We start from the raw sequence: 9,394 nt of genomic DNA, 5'->3' as shown, positions 1-9,394 counted from the left end.
CTTGGGTGTTGTGAACAAGCATTCTGATCTTAAAAGGGTCTGGTCAAAGCCGTGTAGGAAAGATGCCAATTTCTTTCTTTTTTTTTTTTTCCTTTTTGTCTTTCTTTTACTGACCGGTAACGGGATCGCAACCCTCAGTGTCGCGCCCGTACCGGGGACCGGCAATGGGATCACAACCCTCGGTGTTGTGCCCGCACCGCGCTCGGCCAGTGAGTGGGAACCGGTCTCCACATGGGATCCAAACCCTTGGCGGGAGCGCTGCCACGCTCCCAAGCGGCGCACTCTCCAGTGCGCCACCAGGCCGGCCCGAAAAATGCCAATTTCTCACAGTCAAGGACCCATGGGTAGGCACATCCTCAAATTCATTCACCTCCCTGACCTCCCCTGCAGAACATATTCGCTGGGCTCTGGGGAATGGACAAGAAGCAGCTTCGGGCCAGTCCTCTAGGATCTCATTTGAGGAATGGTGGAAGAACGGAGTAAGGCATGAACCTGAGCACTCAGCACCCCTAGAAGAGCAAGGCCAGAGCAGGGCTGATTAGAATGCAGACATCTTCATTAAGAGAAGGACTCAGTAACCTGCTCTCCACCCCATGCTCCCCATGGATAAGAGGGAAGATGGGGCAGGTGTTCACCTGTGTCCCCAGGACAGCCAGACCCTGTGGCAGGAACAGGAAGTGACCCGGATCAGAGGAACGACAGGGAACCAGCACTGCCCGGGCCCCAGTGTGTACAGGAAACACAGGAGATGCTGTTTCTTTAAGTCTTGTAACAAAGAGTTCCAGTGGAGGGATGGGCAAGATGATCGTTGCAAACCAGACACACCTGCTTAGAGGCAAATCAGATGCTCCAAATAGCAGCAACCTGGAGAGAACTTGCACGAGCTCCTCACCCACCTCCCTGCACCTGGCTGGTACCTGGAGACGAACCTTCTCAGCCCCCAGCAAAGCCTCCTGCTCTCCCCGTGCATGCGGTCCGGCTCTCACCCACTCAGGACTTTGCTCCAGACGCCCTCCCCTGTCCACGGTGTCATTGCCAGCAGCAGGACACGTGCCGCCATTTCTCCCAGCTATAAAAGACCCCTTTCTGTCTCACTTCCCTCTCCAGCCTCTCTTGTCCTTTGATAGTAGCGCTCTGCTGCAGGGCTGTCCGTTCGTCCCCTCCCATTCTCTCAGGCTCGGCCCCTACTGTTCCTCCAAAACTGCTGTTGCTAATGTCACCAGTGACCACCCCAGTGCCAAACCCAGTGCTCACTCTCTGTCCTCCTTACTTGACCTTGCAGCAAGATCTGACCAAATGATCACTCCCTCCTCCTGTGTTGCTTTGCTTCTCACCCCTTTTCCCCCAGGTGATGGAGCCTCCAAAGGTTACTCAAAGCCCATCTCTTCTGAGCAGTGAGAAGCCCCCAAAAGGGGTTAATCTCCCAGAACCCTCAAGAGCGAGGCATTCCTTCCAGTTGGGAAATTAACCATGAATTGGGGTTCTCTTCCCACATTTATTCTCCAGACCAGGAAGTTACAGGAAGAGAACATAGGTGGGGTTTTTGCTAAGTACAGTTTAACAAGTTTAACAATAGAAGCTGGTAACATTCAGTAAGGTAACATTCTATAATGCAACTTGCAATAAAAGCTTGATTTTAGCAAACATTCTCTTCTTACAGCAATTTCCCAGTATCTTTACATATCAATCAGTAACCTGTCTGTCTCTGAGCCAGTAACCTTGCTGTGTTACAACTATTTATCTTACAACAGAGACTATATAGCCTGAGGAAAATTTCCTGTCCTTTGCAAGGTCAATATTTGAAACTGCAAGGCTTTGGAGAACCAGGCCCTGTGAAGTGCATTTGCTTTATGCATACTTCACACTCCTCGACTGTCTTCTAGGAGCTTCTGGACACCAGACCTCCCTGGTTTTGCTGGTACCTCTCTGGCTATTCCTTCCCAGGTATTTCTACCTGTTCTTACATCTTGCTGGCTTCCATGGAATGGTGTGCCCCAGGGCTCAATCTACCCATGGAACTCTAGACCCACGCTCTCTCCCTGGACTGGCACTATCCAACAGAAATTTAATGTGAACCACGTGTGTAATGTAAAGTTTCCTAGTAGCCACATCTTAAAAAAAGTGAAAAGGAAACTGGTAAAAATTAGTAAAATTTAATAACACATTATATTAACCCAACATAGCCAATTAGCATCATTTATAGATGTAGCCAATATAAAATTAAGGAGATATTTTATGTTTTTTGTACTAAATCTTTAAAATCCAGTGTGTATTTTACTCTTACAGTACATGTCAATTTGGGTGTTCAATTTCCACCAGAAATTCTTGATCTGTATTTAGGTTTCATAAACTCCACAGTTGAAAAAGTAGATCAACACACCCAAGTTGTTCCCAACACACTTAAATTTTTCCCAATAGGGCTGGCCCATGGCTCACTTGGGAGACTGTGGTGCTGATAACACCAAGGCTATGGGTTCAGATCCCTGTGGATGGCCGGTTCACAGACCTGGGAGAGCGTGGTGCTGACAACACCAAGTCAAGGGTTAAGATCCCCTTACCAGTCATCTTTAAAAAAAAAACAAAATCCCAATAACCGAATCAAATATCAGTTTTTAACATTGAAATGAACAAAATTTAAAGTTTAGTTCTTTAGCCTCACAGTTTCCTCTAAGTTCGGATGTTTGGGAGCCATATGTGGCTAGTGGCTACTGTAGTGGACAGCACAGAGCTAGATAATCTCAGCAATTTGGGGTCTTAAATACCAGCAGGTCTGTACTGATGACTCCTGGAATTTCTCCCCAGCCTGGGCACTGCAGACCTGCCTAACCAGCGTCTGCCCACTTGGTGTTTAATGGGTGACGCAAACCCAACCTGTCCACACTGTGCTGCAGAGCCACCCACCCCCACCCACCAAACAAGCAAGGCCGGTTTTCTGTATGTGGATTAATGGCAACTCTTTCTTCCTGTTGCTCGGGCCAGAACCTTGATCCTCTCCTTGACTCTTCTGTCTCCCCTCCCATATCTGGCCTGGCAATAAATCCCATCAGCCTTTTTTTCAAAATATTTCCAGAATCCCACCTCTTCTCCTCACCTCTGCAGCCTCCAGCCCCCCATCTCTCCTCGGATTCCTGCAGTAGCCTCCTGACTGGGCTTCTGTGCCTGCTCCTGTGCCTATTCGTCCCCAGAGTGCTGCTTTTCAGAGAAGTCACACGGTGTCCCTCCTCTGCTCAGAACCCCACACTGGGTCCCCCTCTCCCTGAGTAGAAAAGCCCAACTCCTGCAATGGCCGGCAGGCCCTCTGTCGCCTCTCCAGCCCTGGCTTTATGGTCCCAGGTGCCCCTCCTCCCTGGTCCTGGAACACAGGAGGCTGCCCCAGATCTGCAGGGCTGGCTCGTCTGGTTCCTTCTGTCACCTTCTCAGTGAGGCCTTCCCAGGCACCTGACCCAGACCCGAAGCACCTCTCCTGCACACACGTCCTTCTTCCTTCCCTGCTTTTCTCCCCTTTAGACTTTATCACTAACATCTTATGTATTTTACTTATGTATGACCTTGTCACTAAGCGACTTTATTACTAACGTCTTACAGATCTTCCTTACCTTGTTCTGTCTTTCCCATCACAATATAAGCTCCAAGAGAGCAGGGTTTTTCTTTTCTTGGCAGCTGGCTGGTAAAGGGATCTGGACCCTTGACCTTGGTGTTGCCAGCACCACCTCTAACCAAGCAGCCTAACCGGCCAGCCAGGCAGGGAGGCTTGTTCTGCGGCTGGATCCCCAGTGCCTGGAACCAAGGAGGCCCTCAATGGATATTTTAAATGAATGAATGGGTGGCTTCCAGGGAGGGAGCAAAGCTGGAGCAAATCCCTTCCTTAGCCTGAGGTCAGAGGTGGGGGGCCCGGGGTGTGGGGTCGGGCCTGGGCCCTGAAGCCTCCCTGCCCGGCAGCTTTGCAACCTGCACCAGGGCCCGGGCGCTGGAGTCGCGGCGTCTGGCGCATCGGCGGGGACAGTGGCGCTCCCCGGTCTGGGAGTAAGGGACAGGCGGTGGCCTCCCCTGCTGCACCTGCCCAGGGAATCCCTGAGACACGAACGTCAAAGAACTCCGAAAAGCCACTCGCGTCCCTCGACGCCAGGTGGCGGTTTGTTTTGAGGCTGCTGAGTGACAGGCGCCCAGAGGGAGGGGCGGGCCTGGCTTTGTCCCGGGAGGAGGCGCTGTGGCTGGGGACGCGCGCGTCACGTGGCCGCTCGGGCACCGTCGCCCCCGCCCCGCGGGTGTCCCCGAGGCCGGCGCGCGCCCGGGCCCTGCTTCCAAAGGGGCGCCGCGGGTCCCTTCCCGGGGCCACCCAGGGAGCGGCGGGGCCTCCCCAGTCCGCCTGACCTGGCAGCTGTCCCTGAGTGATCTGTGTCGCTGGTCAAGGCGGGGTCATCTACCTTGAAGACGAAGATCTTTCCAGGAAGTTCGTCCCTATTAATATTTCAGTTCCTGGCAGCTGCTTTGCGCGCTGGGGGCGCGGGGAGGGTCAAGTTCAATGCTGCGGGACAGACAGAGGGAAGAGCCTGCACCCGCTGCCCGCGCCACGGTCCCCCCAGCGCCACCACTACGGTGGGAGGACGACCTGCTGGATCCCCCGGGAGCGGGGGCGGAGGAGGCAGCGGCGCGGAGACTGTCGCGGGGCCACCAGATATCAGCGGTCACCCCGCGCGGCGCGGGGAGCTGGGGAGACCTCGGCCGGGGACGGTCGCCCTGACCACGCTGCAGCCGAAACTTGACATTTGAACGCTGCGTGTCTATTCACACCCCCGTGCAAGGTCATCACTGTCTGCAAGCTGTGGAAGCGGAAATTGGAGCCCAGAGACGTTCAGTCACCTGCGCGAGGTCCCCCACATCTTGCAGGAAAGTGTCCCTTGGAAGCAATGCCACTGTGTTCTTCCTGAAGGACCAACCAACAGAATCCTCCCCTAAGCAGCTGGGAGCTGGCCAGATTCTCATGATCCCCTTCATGCCAGCAGAAGTGCCTGCCCAGTCTTCCCGGCCAGTCACATCTGGAACCTCAATCATTTTGCAGAACAAACTATTTTGAACACTCAGGTGCAGATTGACAGATATTTGAAGCAGCTGACTTAGTTACCTCTGGAGTTTAGGCTCCTGACAAGCACTTCAAAGGCTAACCACCTGTCCCCAGGGTATAAATGGAAGTCCTCACGCAGGCAGGCAGTTGTAGACACTATGGCAACCTTCCCGCTCAGGATTATCCGCCCCACCCTGCTCAGGGACTCTGTCCCGCTCGGCGTGGTGGCCACCAGGGCCGAGACTTGGAAACCTTTGGGCAAGCGGAAAGCCTGTCTCATGAGCCTTCACACGCTCTAGGTCGCCTCCCCTTCTTGGCCCCTTATCCTCTCTACCCTCTTACCCCTTCCCCAGGCACACGTGTTCCTCCTGAATGGCATGAGCCCCACAGGCCAGCAGGTCAGAGGGGGAGATGGGACAGATTCAGGCATTTTAGGGGGGGACTTGCTGACTGGAAAGTCTTCCCTGACCCCCCTGTCCTAGGAAAAACACTCAAAGTCTCCAGTAGATGTTGTGGCATCTGGGGACAGGCTGGGATCAGTGCAGCCTTTAGCAGGGGATGTGTTTCCAGCATGGCGTCTCCAAGGAGCTTGCCCAGCTCCAAGCCACACCGAGAGCAGCCGCCTCTGTGCGTTTTCACGCTCAGGAGGGGCCGGTGAGGGCGGTCCGCGAAGTCAAGGCCTCTCCTCGGCTTGGGTGGGCCAGGCCCTGGCAGCTGCCTTCCTTTTTGGCTGCAGAAAGCCTGCCAGGCTGCAGCACACAAGGGCCTGGAACAATGACTGGTAGCATCAGCTATTTTAATGCAGAGTTAGGCACACAATCCTTGCTAAAAATAAATACAAAGGAAAACCCCAAAGTAGCTAAGCCTATTTTAATACCTTTTATTTTCCTTGTTCCTGGTTCTTTTGTCTTTGCCCAGCTACTTTGGAGCTGCATTTCACAGGGGCCCACCCTGAGTGTTGTCCAGGCACCCACCCATGTCCTGGACACACAAGCCCAGTCTTGATCATTGTCATTGGCAGAAAGCATCAGAGGGAACAGAGAGAAGAAAAAGCAAGAAGTTCCAAGCACCACTTCTCTGAATGCAAGTTACATGAAATGGAACGACGGCACCATTTCTGAGACAGGATAACTGCAGAGGAGTTAGGGTGGTGAGTGCTCTTCCCACACCGCTCCTCCCCCTTTCCAGCTCTGCAGACTCCCGTCATGGGGAGAAGGGATGTTTGCACAACAGCCTGCAAAGTGGCAGCACATGAGGGACACCCTCCTGCTGATGGGAGAGAACAAATCTGAGTGCCTTTGGACTCCGGGGACATCTCTGATTACCTTTCAGAAAGGAGTCACGGGTGACAGATATCACTGGGGGCGTCTACCTAGACCGGAACCAGTGACCCCTCTTTTCTCTGGGAACTGGTCCTCATCCATATGGAGTCGAAGAGGTCGCTTCCACCTACCGTGTTACTATAATTCTTCTCTGCCCCCCGCACCCCACCTCCCCCACGGTTGACAGCATCAGGGGCAGACACTTGGCCCAGCCAGAGCCTCTTTTGGAGCAGGAGAAAGAGACAGCAGGAGACAGCCAGGCCCAGCCTCTGGGCTCCTCAGTGAGTTTCTGTTGACTCCTTTCTGCTGAGACTACGGGTCACACTTTGTCTGTGTGTCTTGTAATATTTTGTTGGAAAATGTCCCATTTTAGATAATACATCTCAGCGACTCTGCATTCCGGTTCCCTTCCCCCCACATTGTCACTGCTGTATTTTGTTTGCTTGGATGAATTCTGTGGAGTCTGTCTGTCCTGCTCCCCAGTGTGCAGCTGCTGATATAGCTCTGCTCCGTTTTCTTTTTTTTTTTCTTAAAGAAAACAAGCTTTCTTCTTGTAATCAGAATGTTCTAATAAAAAAAATGTACAATATAAAGTTAGCTGTCTTTATTTTCCAGGCCTCGATCTCACTTTTTTCCTTCTTGTTTTGCTTTATTTAGGCAGCTGGCCAATATGGGGATCCGAGCCCGAGCCTGTGATGTTGGTGTTATAAGGCTGTGTTCCAACCCACCGAACTAATGGCCAGCCCTCTTGTTTTTATTGTTAAGCCTGCCTTTCTAGGGGTTGTCCCTGGAGCCAGCGATTGGTGAGAGGTTGCACCCAAATATTTTGAGCCGGGCTTCCACCCTTTACTGACGGGTCTGCCTGCAGACTGGGAGGTGCAGATTCAAAGTTTAGGCAGTTTTATAAGTCTTACGCAGCTTGTGCTTCCTGCCAGGCCCTTTTGTGTCTGCAGGGCGCGAGGCAGAAGGTTCAGCCCGGGGTGCGTGGACAGCTAGGCCCCCCTGGTCTCTCCTGCGTGTGATGCAGACTTGGCCCGCCAGCAGCCTTCCAGAGCACTGAGGATGTCAGAAAGCTTGCCCACTAAGGAGACTTCTTGTATGTGGCTGTTATGCTTCGATCCCTGCCCAGCTGGTTTTATAGTGTCACCTTCGGAAGATAGGGAGGAAACCTGGTCATCACTAAAATGGGTCTACCTAATAATTAGCCTCATAGAAGTCAGGATTGTGGTTGTCCTTGGTGGGGAGAAGGGGATGATAATAATTTTGAAGAAAACACGAGGGAGGTTTCTGCGGTGCTAGGGATATTCTGGTTTTGGGTCTGGATGCTGGTTACAAGGGTGTTTGATTTCTGAAAATTCACCCAGTGATACACTTACATGACATGCGCTGACGGGTCTGTGTGCAGACTGGGGGGTGCAGATTCAAAGTTTAGGCAGTTTTATAAGTCTTACGCAGCTTGTGCTTCCTGCCAGGCCCTTTTGTGTCTGCAGAGCGCGAGGCAGAAGGTTCAGCCCGGGGTGCGTGGACAGCGAGGCCCCCCTGGTCTCTCCTGCGTGTGATGCAGACTTGGCCCGCCAGCAGCCTTCCAGAGCAGCTGCTGGGAGTGGCTATTTTGGTGGCAGTGGTGTCACCGGGGGATGGCCTCTGCTCCTTCCTCAGCCAAGTTGGGGGCGAGCCTGTATTTCATTGGCATTTTGGACGATGAAAAACTCACAAAGTTGAGATTTAAAAGCAGCGAGCGATCAGCGGTAACTGCTGACGGGCCCCTGCCCAGCACCAAGTGGCCCATTTGGTGGGAAGAGCGAAGCTTGGGCGGGCAGCCCCCACTGCCTTTCCTTGCTGCAGGGTGGGCTGGGGCTGGGGGCCCGAGATGTCGTCCAGACCTCATGGGCTGTCCTGGAGCCCGAGACACCATTTCCTCCATCCCCCTGTGCCCAGAGAGATGCCCTGCTGAGTTCAGTAACACTGCAGGCTTGTGTGGGTGGGAGTGGGTTATGAGTGGGGGTCCCCACGCCATGCAGGATGAGCAAAGCCAGAGTCCCCAGAAGGAACATCTGCTCTGGACAGCGCCACAGCCTGGGAGGCCCTGCCCAGCACATCTAGGTCGACTGGCCACGGAGGGTGGTCCCGGGATGGTCTCCAGATCTCTTCCAGCTGAGCCAAAGAATCTACGCTCAGAGGTGAGGGTGCAGGAGGGGAAACAGGTGGGAAAGGGCCCAGCTGCAGGGTCTCCAGGCCAGGTGGGGCGGAATCATGAGTCCCTGCCCGGGTGGACAGAGGAGGTGGGAGAGAACCAGGCTCCGAGGGCCTTCACCGAGCATGCTGGCCACCCACCAGCTGAGCCCCCAGCTGTCCCCAGCCTGTCCCTGGCCCTGGAGCCATTTTTACCAAGGAAGCATTCATTTTACAAAAGGACTCATCTCCAAGTCCCCTGGCCTGTTATAAATATTTTTTACAGCGGAGATTTGCCAACAACTTAGTAATTGGGAGAAGTCCCGTTGCAGGTTACTTTGTAAGTGGAGGAATCCCTCCCTCGAGTGGCGATGCTAATCTACTTCTGCGTGTCCCCTGGACGGGACAGAGTATGCTTAAAGGAAGGTCTGCTGGGGATTTCCCGAGCCTATATCGAGTAGTGACAAAATCACAGCGGGGGGGGGTTGCACCCGGGAATTAAAGGCCCTGGCTCCCAACTTCTTTTAAAGGACAGTGACAAGGCAGTTTGTGTGACGTCGCCCGAGCCTGAGCTAAGAAAGTCCCCACGCGGGGGCTCCGACGGCCAGCCTGGGGGGGCCTCGGAACGGCGCCCCGTTACACAGCCAGCCAGTGCTCGCTCTCCGTTCACAGGCGGGAAACCGAGGCACAAGGGGGACCAGCACCTGCCCCGAGTCACGTAGCGACCCCACTCGGTTCTCTGGCTGGTGGCCTCTGTTGGCGCGGGTCCTGGAGAGGGACAGCGCGATCGTCCCCCCACTCCGCCAGCAGCTCCTGGCCGCCCCGCGCAGGGGCAGGG

The sequence above is a fragment of the Galeopterus variegatus genome, unplaced genomic scaffold, assembly GCF_000696425.1.
Source record: "Galeopterus variegatus unplaced genomic scaffold, G_variegatus-3.0.2 Scaffold2162, whole genome shotgun sequence".
Lineage (NCBI taxonomy): Eukaryota > Metazoa > Chordata > Mammalia > Dermoptera > Cynocephalidae > Galeopterus > Galeopterus variegatus.
The sequence above is the reverse complement of the archived record's forward strand: the minus strand, read 5'-3'. Positions refer to the sequence as shown.